General features: G+C 37.8%; 1 long non-coding RNA gene across 1 annotated transcript; it reads left to right on the forward strand.

Moving 5' to 3' along the window:
• Window positions 1–4,772: 4,772 nt before the first annotated feature.
• Window positions 4,773–9,108, forward strand: LOC311096833. Its single transcript, XR_014609133.1, has 4 exons — window positions 4,773–5,136; window positions 7,343–7,468; window positions 8,307–8,420; window positions 8,505–9,108. It is a non-coding gene; the product is annotated as an uncharacterized lncRNA (long non-coding RNA).
• The last annotated feature ends 858 nt before the right edge of the window (window positions 9,109–9,966 follow it).

Genomic DNA, 9,966 nt, shown 5'->3' on the forward strand with positions numbered 1-9,966 from the left:
GTGCCCATATGTAGGCCTAGTTCATGCAGTGATATTTGTATAGACCTGTATTTATTTAAATGACAGACTATAGTTTGGATGTTCTGTTAATGGTATTTATTCCTGCAAAATAAAAGGCTGATAACTTGCACTTTGTGATTCAGAAGATTGAGTGAATGTAGGTAATAGTTCTGGTGGATGAACGGCCCTCGAGGGCCCTTATAGTCTTAATGTGGCCCTGCAGGGTCAGTATCTTCTCTTCACAGCTGTGATGATCATCTGAAGTCTTCATAACTCAAACTGTGTGATCTCTAGTTACTGAGACTGAACACACACACACACACACACACACACACGTGTCTATAAGATCCACGATCTTTAAGGGCGTGCAAAGATGGGTGGTGTTTATGATCATATAGTGGGCAAGCGTTTCTTCTCCATCTCGCTGACTATTCTGACAGATACACACTGACACTGCTGCACGCTCGCTCACTCGTTTAAAGTTGTGATTGGGCCAGCCCAGTGTCAATCAAGAAAAGAACCAATGGGCTGCTGATCTACATGTTTCATGGGCTGGTCTGTCAGAAAAAAATACTAACGCTTTTTGGACCAATGCATTACACTGGCACAAACCCAGGGCCAAAAAAACCGAATGGGCTGCCGATGTACAAGTTTTATGGGCCGTTAAAATAAATAAATAAATAAATAAATAATATGTATGAGTATGAGATGTATCGGCCCAAAAAGCACGTCGGCCCACCAGGAAAGTGCCCGGTATGCCCGATGGCCAGTCCAGCCCTGCTTGAGGGTGTCGGACAGTACGAGATAAAGTTACTTCTTGAATATCTTTCTGCCGTTATATCAAGACAAGACATAACAGAATCTATTCTTTCAACTATGGCTACTTGGAAAGAAAAAACGGCCTACTAGAGTAAACCTAGAGCAGGCGGGGAACGGTATAGGACTGAATGCCATTCAGACATTCTGTTTAATTCGAAATATTCCTCTGATATTTGGAGACCTTGTTGATGAGGAAAACAAACACGGGCATTTACTACTTTTGTTATTGCAGATCATTGACATAGTGTTTTCTCCTGTAATAACAGAAGGTATGACCTACTATCTGAAACACCTTATTGTAGAGCATCATAGTCTCTTTAAAGAGTTATATCCACCATTACATGTTACATTATCCACATTGCATACGTAAGATTGGTCCATTAGTACATGTATGGTCAATGCGTTTCGAAGCTAAACAAAAGTTTGAAAAAAAAAAATGATTTCCTGGGTTTCCACACTTATCTCTCTAGGCCAATGATGGTATTTCAACCATATCTGGAACATTCTTAGACTTCATATCATATTTTACCCTTCAGTGGAGGCTCTCCTGTCACGACCAACACTTCCATACAATTCCATATCAGAATAAAGTGTGTGTGTGCTTTTTTACTGTCAGATGTTGGTCACACACATCTTAAAGATAAAATTTCTTACACAATTACAAAATGTAGAAATACATTAGAATTAAATGTATTTAAAAGTCTAATTAAAGATCAGCTGTGAATACAAATGTAATGTAATCCTTGAGATATTTATATAAAGAAACATCATTCAGACTTTACATGTGAAAGTGTGTTTAAATAAGACAAAGTGTGTGTGAGAAGTGCTTCTGTTAATGACCTTTCTAGATGTTTGGCACTGAAACACAAGAGATGAATCTGGATCATCACATCCAGTCCAGAACCGCATTATCACATGTATTTATCACATTTTAATCTCATGGGTTTGTTTTAGAGTCTGAGGTTGATTTTACACTGGGTTCTCCTTTGCTCAACTATGACAACATGCTCTCCGAGTTTGCTTTTGATTTCTTTTTAATGTACTGAATGTTGTATCGGTAACACTTTATAATAACGTTCAGTTGTAAGTCATTTATAACTGGTTAGTTAATGATGAATTAATCATTTACAAAACATTCATAAATGATTAGTAAGTGATATGTTAACATTTTATGTTTTGTAAATTCCATTACAAGTCATCTACAAGTGATTAGTAAATGGTTAACTAATCATGTATGAAACATGACTATGCGTTCATAAATTATTAATAAGTGATATGTTCATTATTTTATGTATGTTTTGTAGATTCAGTTATAAGTCATTTACAATTGATTAGTTAATCATTAACTATTTTTTTTGTTACAAACCACTTATAAATGACTTACAACGACTTATAACGCTATTATAAAGTGTTGCCAAAATATTAAGTTGCAAGTTGTCAGTTGCATGTCAGGCAACTTTTGTTTTTATTCTTTTTTTGGGTTTAGCGGTTCAGCATCCTTTTTTTGGCTGTTGTACGAAGAAAAGCCTTTCCAAGTACTAGCAGGTCGGCTTCCTGCCCAAGTCAGCTGATTCAAGATGTGTCTCTTTAAACCTTTGATCACTTTTCTTTCAAGCCACAGTGTAACAGTTTTTGAGAAGCTCAAATATAAACTTATTTCGTTCAACAGGAAATCATTACCTCAGCTGTGCAATTCAGTTTTGCCCAATGACTAAGACAACATGCGTTTTGCATCAGAGGTCTAATTGCTGTTTATTGAATGAAACTTCTCTCCACTGATGGAGTTTGAGCATGCAAAAGTAAGAATGCCTGTGTCAGCTTAGTGAAAACCGAATTTGGGACATAGGGAAGTTCCGGTTGGGGGTGTGCGTGTGGGTGTGGGTGTGCGTGAGGGGGTGGGGGTGTGCGTGTGGGTGTGGGTGTGCGTGAGGGGGTGGGGGTGTGCGTGTGCGTGAGGGGGTGTGTGCACAAGCGCAAACTCACATATGACATCATGCACAGATTTCAAAAATGCAACTGGACAGAGTGAAGGTTAACTGAGAGATGTAATGATTTAAAATGTGGATTTGTTTTTTAAACAAAGTTTTTTATCAGGTTTTAGCTTAATGCTAGCCTAGAAATCTAGACGCACCCTAGCGGCAGCAACATGTATTTTGCAGCCAGGGTAGTCTAGCAACTCTCCATTGACTTTCGAGCTGGAAAAACCTAAATTAGGTCAGGCCAATCACATCGTGTATAGAGTAGGCGTGTCACGATACCACACACAGGAAACAGGGGATCCAATCGCAGTATGTTTATTAGGGAAAATCCGTACTCACAACTAGTCCAGGCAAGGGTCAAAATCCAATTAGACAATCCAAAAAACAAGAAACAAACAAGAACAAGCAAAAACCGGCTAGCAGAAGTGGTGTGACAATAACAAGGACGCCGTGACACATACTAAAACAGACAGGGTTATATACACAGGGAAATTACAATGCTAATAGTGAATTGGCTGAGTGCAATGATTAGTGACAAGGGACAGCTGAGTGCAATGAAGAACAAGGATCGTGGGGAATGTAGTCCAGAATGTGACAGACACCGTGGGGAAGGAGGACATCTAGTGGTGACCCAGGGAACTCAAACCAGACACTGTGACAAGGCGGGGCGGGCTTAACATAATGACGACAGAGTTGCGACGGTTCCTGCTACTTGAAAACAAAGAAGAGCTGTTGCTGGAGAACAGTCTTTCGAATCGGCTTTGGCCGCGACTCTGGAGGACTTGGAGTTAAGCTTTTCTTTGAGAAAAGAGCAAAGAACGGCACTTAAGTCATTCTTAAATAAGGAAGATGTGTTTGTAGTTTTTTCAAAAGTTGAATCTATCAACTAACGTTAGCTCCGCTGTTTGGAAAACGCTCTGGTTGGTTGTAGCGCTGTCCTATTGCGTATTTATATAACAGTTTAGCAGCACATTTGATTATTCTGTTTAACTCTTAACTTGTATTATCTTCGTTCACTCAGGTGCCCAAGTCTAACAGGGTCCCCACACCGGCCATTAATCTTATGTGGGCCCACGATCACAAACTCATCAGTTTTTCTAGGATATTTTTGTATAGTCCCCTTGGTTGTATACACTTCTTTTCACTACATTTCTTTAGACAGAGCTCATGGCCACTATTACAGATATAAGCCGACCAATATACTTCTCTGATATAGTAGCTTTAGTTTGGTCATGCCATTGTTTCCCACGTACACTAAAGTAACATTAAACAGAGGTAAGACTCACCCTATTTAGGTTGGTCAATCAGCAGTTTGCTGTCCTAAACGGAAATTCCCTTTTAGCCTTTACAACCTAGTACACTTGAATTAGTGCCAAATATTAGCCAGAACTGTAAATCTCAGTTGGTGTGTCCAATGCTCCACTCAAAACTGTTAGTCCGTTACTAATCTGACGCAGATTTGCGGTAACAATGGATATAACGTAATCTACTAAAGTTATTCATTTCAGAGCAAGTCAGAATAAGTCCAAATGTAACAATTTATTATGTCAGGTAAATGTATCAAATACATAATCAGTTCAAAGATAATCAATACAAAACATCAAATCAAAGAGAAAAGATGCGAACCTGACAATAGAAAGTACATGATGCCGAGAGTCTCGGCCACGCTCAGCATCAGGGTTAATTACAAATCGCCCTGAACCCTCTTCAGCATCTCCCTAAATACTCAGACTCGGATCCTTTGTCTTCTCTGGGAGTGGTTGGTCAGGTCTAACACTATAAAGTGTTGCCATCATGTGAAACTCCTTGTAATGCATTTATGACTGATTTTTTTTTTTTTTTTCTTCAATTAGAAGATTAAGATCTTATGCAACAATATACACTACCGTTCAAAGGTTTGGGGTCTACAATTGCTAATACAAATAAGTGATAATAAAGATTTATATTATTAGAAAAGATTTCTATTTTGAATAAATGCAGTTCTTTTTAAACATTTTATTCATCAATAAATCCTGAGAAAAGCATCACAGGTTCCAAAACAATTCCAAACAATTCTGTGATGACAGGAAGTGAAACAGGAAATTGAAGAGTGTGGCATGACTGAATGTGCACATGTGATCCTCAGTAGTTAATACAGATACTGATGAAACCGCAGCAGAAGAAAAAAGTGAAGTTGTAAGTGTGGCATGATTGACTGTGACTGTGTATAAACACAATACAAACCACATCAGAGTCTAGCAGCAACAGAGGAGGAGTTTAACCTTCACACTGTATAAAGCTGAGCGGTCTGATCTCTCAGATCTGCGCTGGATGTCTCCTCTCTTCTGCTCATCACAAGGTAACTAAAATACTCCATCTTAAATTGTTCTCTGAAGAGATTTTTAACAATTGTTTAAATACAGACATTAATGTCTCTATTATAGTGAAACTGAAATGTAAACCTGTATTGCTCAACAATCATTAACTGATGTCAAACTTCACTCTGAACTGAACTACTGTATTATCTTGTACAGAAATGACAAAAGTCAGAATATATAAGAGAAATTACAGCATGGAGGACATGTGTTGAGGTTCACAAACTACAGGATAATGAAACATGTGACAAGAGAGAGAATGAGAACAAAAAGGACAAAAAATTACGATCTAATGAACCAAACATGCTGAGTCTAGTCAGACAAAACAGCATTTATGATGTGTAATATCAAACACTGAATGTAGGGTGTCTCTCGCATTCACTTTCAATGGCCATTGTGACCATTTTTGACCATGTCTTCTCTCAGATAAATGAGGCCTACAATTAATCAGATGCAAATATAAAATATATAAAATATATATATAAAATATAAAACCAGTTCTAATTGAAATAAAACAATTGACAAAAAGATTGAATCCAATATTGGGTGATAATATACCATTACAAGTGATTTGTAACCTATTTTTTGTAGGCCGGTCATTTTTGACCGGGAACATCAAAAGTGTTCTAGGGTTTTGAACACAACCTGAGGGTCAAGAGCTCTAGAATAAAAAAGAGAAAAACATTAAACACAGGATAATGACTCTTCCTCACACACACATTGACCCCAAAACACATTTTTCCAGGCGCTCTGTCAAACTGGGACACTTCAAAAACTGTGGCTCATATTTAGTCCGGCCAAACAGCGTATAGAGGGTTTTCACCAACGTCACGTTCTGGGCGGTAACCCGGATGCGCGGCCATTATGGAGGCACTCGGATGAACAACAGCATGGATTGCACTGTTTATCTACTACTGAACACATTTTTACAAAAAAACAGGTGGAAGCTGCAAAATCATATAGAGAAGGACTTAGTAAGCAGGAAAGAGTGCGAAATTTTGACCAACTAAAGTTAATATGTGGTAAAGATCGAACGAGCTAGCTCTAGCCCTTTGTGCAATTCTTCCTTCTATTTCTAATCCCGACATCGGCTACGTTCAGATTGTCAGTCCAAAAAAAGCACATGAAATCTGTTTCAAGCTACATCCATATAATCCTATTCAAATCACATTTCAGGAAATCCGCTTCAGTCTGAACGCTCTGATGAGATTTTGTGTGGTTTATGTGACTTTCTCACGCCACGTAAAATGTAAACATCAGACGTTGTTATAGCGAACATGCTGAAAGTCGCTGCCGAAACAAGGCTGTGTTGTTGCAAAGTGCCGGACGAGCAGAACATTATTATTTTTGAAACCGTCGCAGACAAGAGTGCGGAAACAAATCTGTGCATCCCAGCGTCCTACAGTTCTGCAGCTCCAGACGCAGTAGTCCAGCGCGGCGGATGCACATCTCCATGTTGCACAATTTAACATCTCTATTGCAAATGCAAACTCCTCCACCAACGCAACGTCATTGGACTGACAGTGAGAATGTAGCCATAGTGAACTACTTTATGTCAACATTTAACGCTTCATTTATACATGTGGCTGATGCTGTGCCTCTCTCAACCACAAACGCCATCTTTCATCAGTTTTTTGCACTCTTCTCTTTAACTTTCGGCAGTCTATAGAACTCAAAATGTTTTTTCTCTGTACGACCGATTAGTACAGACCAAAACACAAAATTTTTCAGCAGCAATAATCAGCCAAATTTGCGAGTCTCTTCAGTTCAGTGGCACTGTTTACGTTTAGTGCCTCCAAAATGGCCGACTTCCTATTGATGACGTGTAGTGAAAACCCTCTATAGATCATTCATAAACTCATAATGCACATGCTCATGCCTCAAGCCTTGTTTATACTTTTGCCTGGCTCCTAACAGAAGAGGTATGGAGCTTTTTCGTGACGTCAGCATCGGCAGTGACTCTAAAGAGAACAAAACAAAAAAAGAGTAAAGCGTAAAACCGACCTTTAGTCTGAGAGAAGCGTCGGCTATACTGTATAGCCAGGCGGTGGAGTCGGGTTATGAGCTGCACTAAACGTGACTCCGCTGTTGACTTTTCACTTTCTTTATTTCTTCGCGAGAGAGCTCGAGAACAGATTAATATTGATTGTTTTTCTTTATATTTTGTTTATATAATTGTTTAAATTACAGTAGCCCTGATGGAAACTAGGAGTAAACACATGCAGAGAGAGAGAGAGATGAAGACACAAACCACTGAAAACATGAAGCTTGTGAAGATTGTCAGATGGAGCAGCTTTAATGATTTTAGACCGAACTGTGAGTAAAACAATCACTCATAATTCAACCAGTAAATGTTTGAGGGAATCATCTGTGTTTATGAAATATATATGCCATTGAATGTGTCCATATTTGTGTTAATTCTGCAAATGGAAGTTGCTCTGATTAATATTTTGATTAATGATTTCATGTGGTCTCCTGATATATGATAATCCCTCAACTTTTATTAAACTGATTTGTAACGGTTGATATGATAAACCAGTGGCGAGGACACATAATGGCCAGAGAAACTGCCAGAATATAATACTAATGGTCTGAAAATAAAACAAAACTGCAAAATATTAATATCTGTTGTGTATATATAATTTGTAAAGTGTAGCCTATTATTACAAATACATAGCGCCTATAACATACTGTTTCATATAATACTGTGCTGGTGTTGTGCTGGATTTATATTAACAGCAAAGAAACCAATAGTACCTAATAAGTTACCCAATAACACCCAATAACACCAGACACAGCGATGAGTGAGAGTAGACTGCCACCTAGTGGACATAATCTACTATCAATAATAATCAATATTATTCAATAACTAAATAAACACACAACAAAAATGAGAAAACTGCAAGCTTTTTTTAATAAACCACAAGAAAATCATCTGAACACGTCACTATTATTTTATAGCAGCTTTACAGTATTAAAGATGAAAACAGTGTCAGTGTCTCGTTTCATCAGAAGTAAAACTTCATTTGCCTGTCATCAACAGATTATCAGCTTTATCATCATCATTATTATTATCTTGTGCAGTTTTAGTGTTGTATGTGTTTGTTCTGTCCCTCTTTAAACTGAAGATAATATTATGTTTCTTCATGGACAGTTTCTGTGGATCCACACACTCCTGTAAAGAGTGGATCTGAATCATCAGAGAAGATCAAACATGAGCTGAGATCCTGATATCTGAATAAATGATGTGAGGACGCCTGAAACTAATGTAAGATCATGTTTGGGCTTCATTTCTGAGATCATACACTGCAGCTCTGATGATCAGATGATCAATATTTTATTTATATTTCAGTGAATATTGATGAAGATGATGATGAACACGGCATGTGTCTCTTTATAAAGTTTCTTCTGGACTCTGGAGATCTGGACAGCATCTTCATTCATAACAGAACATGATGAACTAATGTTTCCAGACCTTCAATCTTCCTCGAGAACAAACCAGCGGGAGAAATCAACTGTGTCCGTTTATTAGGCTTTGGAATAAGTGTAAATAGTGTAAGTGTGTAAATGCTGTTACATTTCATATAGTTGTATAGTTTTTTTGTTCTGAATCTAAAATTCTATTGATGTCAGTTATCAGTGAAATACTGCATTTTCATCTGGTGTGACAGTATTGTGTAAATATGATCCTCCTCATGTGAGGTTCTCTGATACACACACACACACACACACACACACACACACACACACACACACACACACACACACACACACACACACACACACACACGTTTGCATCATTTACTCCTGCTGTTTTCTGTCATTATCTGCATTATGTGTCATTTTGTTTCCCCCGTTTAAGATTCTTTGTTTAAATCAAGTTCTTCATTTCTTTGACACATTTACTGTAACAGTAAACTAAAAACTGAATTAATCATGGCAATAAAAGTCCAGATACAAACACACTATTATACAGTTTTTTTCCGATTGCTAAACGACAGTGAGCACAACTGGAGCACAACTGGAGCCACAACTGGTGCAAAACTCTAACTACAGTCTGCACTACCAACAGTCACCTGAGCTGAACAGTTCACATCACCTGCAAAACTCACTCCAAGCAACACAACTCTTAACACACGGCTCAAAACAGGCTCAGTGCAGCCAAACACTACACACAACCCTCACTGAGATAACACACACTGTCACTCAGAACACACTGAGAGTAAAAACACTAGCATCAAACACCAATACAGAAAATACAAACTTTTCATCTTTACAGTTTGAACAATTTCAGTGACTTCATACAAAGTAATATTTTCTTCAAAGAAAAGAGTGACATTCTTTCACATGATTTATTTACATTTTTAGAACATAACAATTTTTTTAAGGAAAATGAAAATTAGCAGTTTGCTTCAATAGTCTGTAGTAATTTACGGAATTACAGTAATGAGAAAAAAAAGGTAGAAACTAAAAGTACATACTGTAATTCGAACAAATAATTGAGGGGCTAATCCTGCCTCTCTCTAGCATCAGGCCACAGGTGTTCATCAACATCACATCTAATGTTCTCTGCCATGCACCTGGGGAAGAATTTGGTCATGTGGGTGGTGACCAAACACTTTCCACCTCCACCCATACAGAAAAGAAAATTATATATTGAAATATATTTTACGTAAAGTGTCGAAAATATATGTGGCATATATTCCAAATACATTGAAATATATTTGCTACATTACAGTTTTTCTCAGTCGCTTTGGTGCATTTCTCACATCACTATTTACATTTGCACAACAGTTAATGCAGTTCTCAAAACA

This window comes from Abramis brama (genome assembly GCF_963993115.1).
Source record: "Abramis brama genome assembly, chromosome: 15".
In the NCBI taxonomy this organism is placed as follows: Eukaryota; Metazoa; Chordata; class Actinopteri; order Cypriniformes; family Leuciscidae; genus Abramis; species Abramis brama.